Here is a 12113-nt window from a genome sequence, read left to right on the forward strand (position 1 = left end):
AGAAAGGTGGAGAGACTTCCCCAAGTCCCCACAGCTAGTGAGGGGCTGAGCCTCACCTATAGCCCAGATCAGCCAAATTCCAAGGACTGTGTCCTTTCTCGACAATGCATATCTGCTAGGGTACATTTTTCAAGCTTCGAGATAAAGACAGCAGGCAAGAAAGGGGCAAGAAAATGCACAAATACCAGAGGTATTCCTTTTCCTGGGTCTGCAATGTGGGAAGAGTCTAGCTTTGGGAATACTAAGGAGGGGTTTTGAGTAGGCAGCAAGGGGTGATGTGGATGTACACATATATGTGTGTCTGTGAGTGTGTGTGCGTGCCCATTTCTGTGAGTGTGTAAATGTGTGCGTGTATCTGCGTCTGTCTGTGTATTTGCATGACTACACATGGAAGAGAGGCAGGTGAGTGTGTTTGTCTGCCTGTGTGACTGTGTGTGCATATGTGTGTGTGTATCTGTGAGTCTGCACATGTGTCTTTGGGGATGTGTGGGTGTATTTGTGTGTCTCTATACCTGTGTGCCTATTGATATGTCTTTCAGTGTGTCTATCTGTCTGCATGTCTGTCTGTGCCTGTGTGTTGGCATGTCTGTGAGTGTCTGTGTGTGCGCCTCTGTGGGTGTGTGGCGTGACTTGTCCCGTTTTCCGTCCTCAGTTGTTTCTGTGGAGCTGATCTAGCTTGTCCTTCAGAACCAGGGGAACTGACAACGTCAGTGGCTTCAGCTTTATCTCCAGCCTGCCATCCTGTCAGAGGAAATGATGTGTGCTTGGCACAGCCTGCTCCTTATGATGTCATTCTGGCTGTGACCTGCACATTGTGCTCTCCTAGGTATTTGTCTTTTGACTATTTGACGAATACTTGCCAAAGATTAAGGGAATACGAGCTTGGAGTTTCTTAAAGAATCATAGCTGGCAGGTACATTAGCTGTCCATTTTCTTTCCTACGTACTTGGGAACCATGGTAAAGAGACAGCTTTGGCTTTGCAATGGTGAGAGCTCGGTTCCAGTCTCCACTCTGCCCCTTCAAAAGCTATGTGACCTTGGAAAGGATGCTTTAGCTCTCTGAGCCAAGATTCTTTACCTTATAAGAAGGTTCTTTGGAGGGGCAAACTTACCAATAGATTAAAATGTTTTCAGAAATTCACAAAGTCCTTAAATCATAAGATGTCAGGGCAAGGGGGCCCAGTGGGAGGACCCTGGGCTCAGATGTCAAGCAGATGTGGGTTTGGGCCCTGGCTTCTTCCTTTCCTCAACAAATGACACTGAGAAAGTTATTGAATCTCTCTGAGCCTCAGATTGTTCCGGCGTTAAATAGGACAGTATAATATATAAAGCACTAAGCCAACGTGCTGGCCAATGTGAGCGCCCCTAAAACGGGAGCTGTTAGCATTTTTAATACTACAAAGGGACTGATGGCAATATTAATACCTGCCCACTTTCATATCTTCAGTGAGTGTAGGAAATTAAACCTCTGCAAGTGCAGGGTATAATGAATGCACAGTGCGACAGAAGTGATTTACTATCTCTCGTTTTTACTATTTCAAGATGCAACCTCAGCAGAGTGTTCTTGGCATTACCACATTCTTGGCAAGCACCTTGCATTTCATCTAGAACTCAGAGGCTGTTCTAGTTGCAGAGAGGAGCTGAGAACAAGGTGGCCTCCAGCCCAGAGTTGTCCAGGCCAGCTGGCTGGGTGGCAGACTTCCCTAGTACCTGTCCCCAGCCTCTCCAGCTGGATCCTTTCTACGTCATGTCCTCACCTTCAGCAAGACCTCAAATCCCCCTTGTTTGTGAAGATGCTATTCCCTCTGCCTGGAATATCCTTGGCTGCCGCTCGACCCTTCAGCCAATCTGGGCTTGGCTCCAGGTCCCTGTACCCAGGCTAAGTCAGATGTCCCTGCTCTATGTCCCCAGTGCACCCTGGATTCACCCCACCAGGGCATTTGAACCGTCTGTTTCTGTGCCTGGCTCCCTCCCAGAGGGTGCTCTCCAGGAGGCCAGGGACAGGGAACTCAGGAGTCCTCCATGGATGTTCACAGAGCAAGCACACGAAGATCATTTTCTGCCTTCACCCCCTCAGATGGCAATACCTTCACATATAAATATATTCAGTTTGTCTGAACTAATTCTGACAACCACTTAGCTTAATAGCGGAGATTTCAGAGAGCTGTGCCTCCTCTGTGGCTGCCGATGTTTGTTTTGAAGCAGATGGGTCTGTCTCCCTGCATCTGCTTGTTTTTAACAACGGCACCAGGCAGATCAGAGGACAAAAGACTCCCAAGTCCTTGAGTAGCTTCAGCCTGTGTGTCAGGGATAGCACGTGGGTTTGCCGTGATGGCAGTGAGCATCCATGTGGCTTGACAGCCTCAGTTTTGGAGAGTGGTTGGCAACTCAGGCTCTGGGATTGCACCGCCTGAGTTGCAAGCCTCAGTTCTACCACCTGCTAGCCATATGATGTGGTTGACCTATTGAACCTCTTTGTGCCTCAGTCTACTTGTCTGTAAAATGGGGATATGTAATAGTACCTACTTGCCCTGTTGGGTTTTTGTTGGAAATAAATGAGATCAGTTCCTGGTGTGAAAGAATATTTGATGAAGTTTAGCTAGTGTTACTATTGTGTTGTATTTGTACCCCATGGCAGTATCAGACCAGGACTTCCATGCTGACTGTAACAGAGACTGAGGTCTGGCTAGACACCCTGTCTCCATCCTGCCAGATGCTGGTTTCCCAGGGCTAGAGGTTGGAATTACTCCGCAATTTCAGATGAATCTTTTTATGATCATGTAAGCATCCTCCAGGAGAGGTAGATGGTCCCTCTGTGTCTGAGAAGGGTTCTTGCCTTTCTCTCACTTAACAGCAACCTGACACACCCAGTTGGCAGTCTGCCTGGCACTTTACTTACCTCATGGTATAGCACAGGGGTCAAAAAATGATATCCCTAGGACCAAATCTGGTCCCTTGCCTGTTTTGTTAAATAAAGTTTTATCAGAACACAGTTTATTTGTGTGTTGTCTCTGGCTGCTTTAGCAATAAAATGGCAGTGTGGAGTGGCTATGACAGAGGCCACAGAGCTTGAAAGGCCTAAAATATTTTCCATCTGGCTCTTTATAGAAAAAGCTTGCCAACCCTTTGCGTAAGAGTAAAGGATTAAAGGTTTCTCTGGTTGAGGGAGACAGAGACCTGAGCACCATTCCCATCTCTTTGCTCTCCCTCAGCCCTGACGCTGGTTGGCCACCATTACTTTGCCTCATTCTATTTCATGTGACTAATCTCCCATCGCTTCCTCAAACACCACTGCTCAACTCAGCCCTTTCCCAGCTCCCATTGACTAGCACATGCCAGGGCCACCACCGTCTTGTAAGGTGTCTCTGGGTGAATGAGACAAAGACATCCCTCGGGGTAGATGAAGCTCTATGTCACATATTGGTGTGCTGGGCAACCCCCCCAACCCTATTAATTATACTCAGTGAATGTCAGCCTTTGTGCCCGTTGGTCAGCTTTATTGATCACACTGTCTCCTAGCCTTGACTTTTTCCCTGTCCAGGTGACCATCCACCCTAGAGCTACAGTGATCTTCCTAACAGGTCATGTCCCTCTCCTGCCCAAATTCCTTCATGCCCACTGCCCTCGGGAAAAGCCCATGCTCTTGTGTCTGACATTCAAGGCCTGTTGTCATCTGGTCTTTGCCAGTCTCATGCCTCACCATCTGCTCAGACTCTACCACACCTGAGCACCGCTCCACAATGAGGGATCCCTAGACCCAGCCGCTCCATAATGAGGGAATCCCTAGACCCTAGGCTTGCTCATACTGTGGGGATTGGCACATGCTTGTTCTGCATGAATTATCCTGCTCTTCTCCATCTGCCAAATTCCAAGTCATCCTTCAAGCCCCAACACAAGGATCTCCTCCCTGATTCTCCTGGAGGACTTGAGTGCACTCCTTCCAGGGTTCACTTCAGTCTCCACAAACCATGGCTCACAGCCCATAAATGGGTCAGAAAATTGGGGTAATGGATCTTGGCCAGCACCTTTTGAAAGACGAACTAGATGAGAAAATGCAAGAGCACATCACTATTGTGTGGTTCTAACGTAAGATGAAGAATGTAAGCTCTGGAGCCAGACTGCCCGGGTTCCAGTCTGGTTCTGTAGTTATAGGTTGCTGCAAAAGTAATGGCGGTTTTTGCCATTTTAAAAAGTGATGGCAAAACCCCCATTACTTTTGCACCAACCTAATAATAGCAATGACCTTGGCAAGTGACTTATTCTCTCTGCGTCTCAATTTCCTCATCTGTTAAACAATGATAATAACAGTACTTTCTTCATGGCTTCTCATGAAGACTAAGTGAATAATGTATATTACATTTATATATAAACATATAACTTATATCACACATATATGAATGTGCATATATATGTGCATATGCATGTGTATATATCTATCTTACAAGAGTAGCTGTCCACATAGGCAGTGCTATAACCATGTTAGCTACTACGTATGCACATGTGTGTGTGCATGTATGTAGAGTAGTAATGTGTGTGTGTGAGAGAGAAAGAGAGAGCGAGGGGACAGAGAGAGACTCTAGTTTATGATAAACATTATCTGAAAGGCTCTAGTATGGAATATATTCTGATCCACATTAAAGCAATTATTTGAGCATATCCGATATTTTTTAAATTTTGCTTTTCTCTCTCTTCCACCAGACAGGGAGCTTTTGGAAGGCAGCAAGTGTATTTTATTTTTCTCTGCATTCCAAGCTTCCAGCAGTATGCTTCATAGATGTTTCTGGAATAAATGAGAAAATGAGTCCTAAATCCTGAAGCTGAAGCACCACGGGGTCTCCTCCTGCAATTGCAGGGGCCAGGATATTCCGTTCCCCGCCTCCCTCCCCTCCCCCTTCTCCTATGAGACACACTCCGAGCTTGTATGGGATGCAGACGCCTTTCTCAGGATATCTGGTCTCCACAGTGAGAATACGTGATCACATCTCACTGCCAGGGAGAGGGAGGAAAGCACGAGGGACCCTCAAGCGAGAAATGGAGGCTCCAAACTGACTGGGAGGAAGATGGAAACTCCAGCTGACCTAAGAGATTTCTATAATGAGAGAAAACCAATTTAAATGCAAATAGCCTACGGTGTCGTTGGGGAAAGGCTCCTTGCTACAGAGAGAGGCTGGGAAAACAAACGCAGCACTCATCATAGGGCTGGTTCACCGTTGGACAGGAAGGTTGCTTCATCCATTTAGGATTAAAGTCTAAATGAGTAACAGAGTCACATTCATCGCGGGCAGCATTTCCTGGTGCTCCACGGTGGCCACTGAGAAATGGGTGTCCTCAAGGGGTCCTGGCTTTGGCCACTGCCATTTCCTGAGCCCCTAGCAGGCGGCAGGCGCTGAACAAGGCACAGGGAACAAAAGCTGTGCCATACACAACTGCCTTGAGGGGCGCACAGCCTAAGGGGGCCGTTAGACTATGAAGTCAATTCTGGACTGCAAAGAGAACTAACATTTTATTGAACATTTAGTATGTGCCAAGCCAAGGACCAAAAACTTTATGGTGATGACAGTTCATCAAATTCTCACAGTAACTCCATAAGGAAGAGCCTATTATTTTTCCAATTTTAAGGAAACTGACATTCCAGTAGAGTAAAAAACTTACCTACGGTTGCTGGGCTTCAGACCCAGGAAGAATGGCTCCGGGACAGTGGCTCATGTCTCCCTGTGTGCTAGGAGGAGAGCTGCTGCAGAGAAGACCCTGGGATTGCACTGCCTGGCCCTGGGCTCTCTCTGAACACTGGGTGCCCATCCAGAGAAGTCCTCACAAAGCAGAGCTGCCCAAAATCAGGAAGCCTTGGGACAGGGTCTGCCACTGGCCTTGGCCTGGAACAGGGTCTGCCACTGGCCTTGGCTTAAGGCAGCCAAAAAAATAATACTGTTCAAGGAATCAGGACGTGTGAGTTGCTCTGCCACTAACTGGGTGTGTGACCTTCGCAGTCACTTGCCCTCTCTGAGCCTCATTTGCCTATGTAAGATGAAGATCCTAAAATTATTTGGGGCTATGAAATTCTTTTAGGACTCCAGCTACCCTGGAGAACAGCCATTGCCCGATTGATACAGCACCTCCTTCCTGCCCTCCTTTCTGCCCCACCTCCTGCCCTCTACCCCGGCTGGCCCATATCTGTTGCAATGGAGCACTTTAATTTCCTCCTTTGGTTTCATAATTCAAGGACAGCACCATCTGCCACATTAAATCCATGCACTCTGCTTGCCTCCTTCTCAAAACAAGGGCTGGATAAAGGCTTCATCCGGTTTATTTCATGGATGGAGCAAGATCTGGCAAAACCAAATGGGGACAGCTTTGGCCTTGCAAGCTGCATTAATCCCGTAATCTTCTGGTAGGGACCCACAGCTCGTTCTGTCATCCCCACCGCCTGCCCCAGCCAAAACATGATGCTGCTGCTGCTGATAGATGACGTTTACGGAGGCTTTTCTGAGTCAGGCATTTTCTTAAGTGCTGTAGGTTCATTTATTTACTTCCCACTACGTCTCTGTGATGAAGGGGCTGATCATAATGGTCCCACTTTAGAGATGCAGAGACTGAGGCCTGGGAGGTTTCAGAAATTTGCCAAAAGCCCACACAGCAGAGACTCAAAAAAGTCTCGCAACAACAGAGACTGAATGTGAACTGGCTGTGGAAATAAACACAGACACACAAAGACAGCCAGCCTGAAAGAAGCTGGAATTCACAGCCAAGCTCTCTAACCATTGATCTTTGAAAAGTTCAACCTGGGCACCATGGCTCATGCCTGTAATCCCAGCACTTTGGGAGGCTGAGGTGGGAGGACTGCTTGAGCATAGCAGTTCAAGACCAGCTCAGGGAACACAAAAAGACTCAGGGACCCTGTCTCTAGAAAAAATATATATATGTATTTTAAATTAGCTGGGCATGGTAGTACACACTTGTAGTCCCAACTACTCAGGAGACTGAGATAAGAAGATCGCTTGAGCCCAGGAGGTTCAGGCTTCAGTGAGTTGTGATCACACTATTGTACTCCAGCCTGATCAATAGAGTGAGAACCTGTCTCAAAAAATAAAAACGTAAAGTAAAAGAAAAGTTGAGGTTGGATTTCTTTATTGAGCATTCCTGCAAGACATGTTTACCGAGCCGCCCACTGTATGCCACGTGCTACTCTCCATGCATGAAAACCCCCCACGGGCAAGGCCCATGGTAGTCACTCTCACAGGACTGATCTAGTACACAAGACAGGCACGAAGCCAGCAACTGAACAAGCAGGCAGCATCATTTTATGCCAGGACAAGGTGTTATGAAGGAAATACAGTGGGGAGCATGAGAGAAAGAAATGGGCAATGATCAGGGAAGGCCTCCGGAATGGGAGGGTCTCTGGGCTGTGGGGATGGAGCCCCGCTGCAGGCTTTCCTGACCTTGGCACTGTGGACATTGTGGGTCCCATAACTCTTTGTTGGGGGATCATCCTGTACATTACAGGCTGTTTAGCAGCATCCCTGGGCTTTACCCACGAGATGCCAGTAGTATCTGTTTTTCCAGGGTGACAACCAACAATGTCTCCAGACATTACCAGTGTTCCCTGGAGGGCAAAACTACCCCCAGTTGAGAACCCCTGAGTCACAAGACCGGCAAAGGAGGCGACATGGGATGAAGGAATAGCGAGGCAGGCTACAAAGCTGTTCAGAGTGTTTGCGATGTAGGAAGGAGGCTGGTTTGGTCAGAGGGCAGTGGGTCAGGGAGGATGGCCACGTGCTCTGCAAAACTCTCCGGAAAGTACTCAGCAACACTTATGGAGTCTCTTTGCCGGCCAGGCATTGTACTAGCTGTGCCCAAGGACACAGCGCCTGCTCCAAGACGATAATAGTTGGGCTGGCTGAATAAGACACACAGCTGTCAGCCTGGTCCTATCCATGGTAATGGAATATTCTGGATCAAAAGCAAGCAGAGAGGCTCTCCAAGGGCAGTGACCACGGTGAAAGAGATGCTGGAGAAGGCAAATCTGGGACCCTTTCTGAAGAGGACACAGCAGGCAGCTGTGGCCTTCACCTTCCCAGCACCAGCTCCTCCGTTTCCCATAGCAACTGCCCGTCCCCATGCCCGGCTGCACACGGTTCTGGTGGAATTTCTAATCATGGTGCCCTGCTAGACTGGCCAAGGGGCTGGCATGAGACCCAAGCTTGGCCATCACATACTTTCTTCCTGGAATTAGAATACTGGGCAGAGAAACCCAAGGGCACTGAAGAGCTAGGGTCAGTTTTTCTAATGGAAGTGGAACAAAGCATGTTCTTTTGTTATGGCATTGTTTTTCCACTGTCTCAGTTTCCTAAGAAGCAGTCCTTTCTCTCTCTTCCAAGGCCTATTTTTCAGCTTTTCCTTTCAATACACCTCTGTTAATTCACCAGAGTGGGCTTCTAATGTTTGAAACCCCAATTAAAATAGAAACAGTATCATGTGAACCGGGACGAGAGAGTGTAGGTTTCTGACTCACTGTGCTCATCACTTTACATTAAATAAGCGGTGTCCCTCTCTGTCCTAGTTACAAGCAGGGTGCTTCACCAAGGCCTGACTGTGTCTTTTTCTCTTCATATCCACAGGGCCTAGCTCAGGGTTGACTTGTCCTTTGCACCCACCATGTCTGTAATTATGCATTTCTTTGTGAGGTAATTTGTTTAATGTTATCCACTTCCACTGTGTCAGAAGTTCCATGAAAATAGAATGCATTGCGCCTAATTCATTAGGATGGCCAACTGTCCCAATTTGGTTGGGGTGGGATAGAGTAGTCCTTGGGACATGACTTTCAGGGCTAAAATCAGGGAAGTTCAGGGCAAATTGGAACAATGGCCAACCTACCAGTGTCTGGCATCCAGGAAGTCTTCAAGCATCAGTTGTCCTGGACACTCAAGGAATATACGTTGAGATGAACTGAAGCAAACTGCAGCCCAGCATAAGGCATATTCTTTCATGCAGAAACATTTCTTCGTGCCTGCTGTGTGTCAGGTAATCAGCTTGTCAGAAGCAGAGGATTCAAGGAAGGAAATCCCAGCAGCCAGGGCTGCCGTCAGATTGTAGGTCGAAATGATACTGCACAAGGTCCTGAGCGTCAGGCTAAGAAAATCGCGTGCAGCACCCAGGGGAGGCAGGTGCCCTCTGATTTAGAAGGGAGGAGACAGGAAGACATAATTATTTAGGAGTGATGCGTTGGCAATACGTCCCAGGGACTCTGATAAGGAAACCACAAAGGGGAAATCTGCCGGGGCTACTGAAATGGGGGGCAGAACCTGAAGTTAGCTAGTTATTTGGTTGTTTTTTCCAAATTCTGCGCTGGGCAGAGAGAGGGGTTTAGCAACTTCCTTTTTCATCTCAAGCACAGCCATCTGCTCAGCTCAACGAGCAGAAAATCCACCCCCAGGAAACGTGAATTTATTTGTGGGTATGTGATGGAGCCTACATCTTTACTCATCAGGAAGATTCAGCTACACAACCCCTGCCATGGGGCCATCCTCTTGAGAGGTTGCAGCTCTGTTCCTCAGCAGATGAGAACACGTTTATGTGCAGCTGCTATAGACAATGTTTTTGTCTGGCCACCCCAACCCAGAGCTAACCCTCAGGCGATGGTATAGCAGGGGGCCTTTGGGAGGTGATTAGGTCATGATGGTGGAGTCCCATTGATGGGACTAGTGCCCTTAGAAAGAGACCCCAGAGAGCTGCCTGGCCTCTTCTGCCACGTGAGGGTAAGCCAGAAGGAGCGCTCTGCGAACCAGAAAGCAGACCCTCATGAGACGTCAAACCCACCTCGTCTTCAACTTCTAGCCTCCAAAACTGCGAGGGACACATTTCTGTAGTTGATAAGCCATCCAGTCTATGGTATTCTGTTATGGCAGTCTGAATGGACTAAGACAGCAGCCAATCGAACTTTTGGATGGGGCCTCGCAGATTTTCAGGGCCTGGAGATCCGCCGAGAAGAGCATTTCTCTAACCCAGCTCCCTCATTTCAAAGCAGGGAAAGAGTCGTATTTGCATGATATAATAAGCAAGAAGCAGGGGCTGGGCTGCTCTCTAACTCTTCTCAATAAAGAACTGAATCATATAATAGGGAACCCCTTGCCCCTGGGGAGTAGGGGACAGTGAAAAGACAAGGAAACAAGTACATTGCATCCTGTGGTAAGAGAGGTTTTCTCCTGTGAAAATTCTCTTTCAATCCTTCTCATTACACCAGCAAGGAAATCTCACTTTGGTACTAACAGGTCTTTAACGCCTCTCTCAAAGCTTAGCACCTCTCTAAATCTCCCTTTCAAATGGGAATCAAACAGGTCTCAAGCCCAGAGTCTTCCATAGGTAACCCTGTTCTTAGAATTAAATATTCTAGAATTTCATAATATCATTTTATTTTCGTGGTATTTCTTTTTATGGCTAGCTTCTATTTGTAGCAGATGGGATTGGCTTTCCATCTACGGTAGTAAGTTTTCCTTTTGAAGAAATGTATTTTAAGTTTTAAATGGGAGACAAGTTAAACAATGAGGGAAAGACTAGACCACATGGTATGCAGTGATAGCAAAATTATTGGTGAACCTTAAACCGATGACGTTTGAAAACAGGAGTGGAAGACAGAGGACTGGGGTGGAGACCCCGTGGCCGCTCACCAGGGCAGGCTCCGTACATGTTATTAAGCAAATGTCAAGCCTGAAATTTAAAAGGTGGCTCTTTAAATGAATTAGAGGCAGAGACACTGGAAAGTGCCAGGAAATTCTTCACGTGACCTTGAACAGACAGAAACATCCTGAGATGAGAGAGTGCAGATCTGTTATTTGACTTGACAAAGGACCCTTCTGGTGGATAAGGGTGTCCCGTCTCTGAAGAATGATGTGCAGTGCATTTCTGTATGTTTCCTGTGAATAACCACTGAAGCAGCGGTGAGGGAAGTCATGGGGGTAGAAGGGCAGCCACAGCAGCTACCACCTATCGAGACCCTGCTCAGCTCTGCCCGTGCTGCCAAAAGCCTCTCGCCTTACCCTTTCAACAGCCCTATCATGCTAATATTACTAACCCCTGATGCTTATGGAGTACACGCTACATGCCAACACCTCTTCAAAGTGCTCATTCATTCATTTAGTCCAAACAGCAACCCAAGGAGGCCATCATTGTTACTCCCACTTTACAGATCGGAAAAGTGAGGTGGAAAGTGTAGGTCACAGCTGGTGGTCAATGGTAGCGGTGGATTCAAGCCCAGATGTTCTGGCTCCACAGCCCGCACTCCAACTTCATCGAGGTGAGTGAGCACAGGCCTTATCTCTTTCTTACTGAAGAGCATGCACAGCTCCTAAATTGTAAAGTTAGTAAAAACACCTCCCAAAGGTGGCGTTTCCCCCAAAAGCAAGCTATTGCATTAATTCAACAAATGTTTGTTGAGCATCTACTACGTGGCAAAGATCCTTCTTTTTGTTCTGGTCATCTGCAGTTGGGGACTGCAGGTCCAGCACTGTCCTCCTCTAAGCTGGAGAGTAACCCTGTAGACTTCTTGTTAGGGTTCTGGGGTCTCTGGGTGCATATGGTGCAGACCCAGCCATCAGCCTGGCTGGGTGGCAAAATCAGAAAGCTTGGACCGGGGCTGTGAAACCTTGATTCTCATCTGAGTTTTGTCATTTCCTGCCTCAGCTTCTTTGCAGCTCCTAGGCTCAATTTCCTCACCCCCAAAATGGAGATCTTAATTACAATGGTCTGGCTTCACTTGCAGAGTCATTGTAAAAATCAAATGAGATTGCACAGGGAAAAGTCCCTTCAAACTGGAGCTCCATGTAATGGTCATCATCTGTTGATGCTGCTCTCTGGTGAGTTGTTTATTTTTTAAATAGAAATTACTGTTTGTTTCTAATTACAAAAGTTTGGGAGTTACGGAATAGCACACAGAGTTTTAAAAATGGTTTATTACCCCACTACTTCTTGATAATCTCTACTAACCTGCTGGTATATTTCCTTCTGGATATATAAAGTCAAAGACGGTGGACCCCTGAACAATACAGAAGCTGGGGTGTTGACCCCCCTCACAGTTGAAAATCTGCATACAACTCTTGACTCCCCAAAAACTTAACTATAAA

The sequence above is a fragment of the Cebus imitator genome, unplaced genomic scaffold (assembly GCF_001604975.1).
Source record: "Cebus imitator isolate Cc_AM_T3 unplaced genomic scaffold, Cebus_imitator-1.0 Scaffold91, whole genome shotgun sequence".
NCBI lineage: Eukaryota > Metazoa > Chordata > Mammalia > Primates > Cebidae > Cebus > Cebus imitator.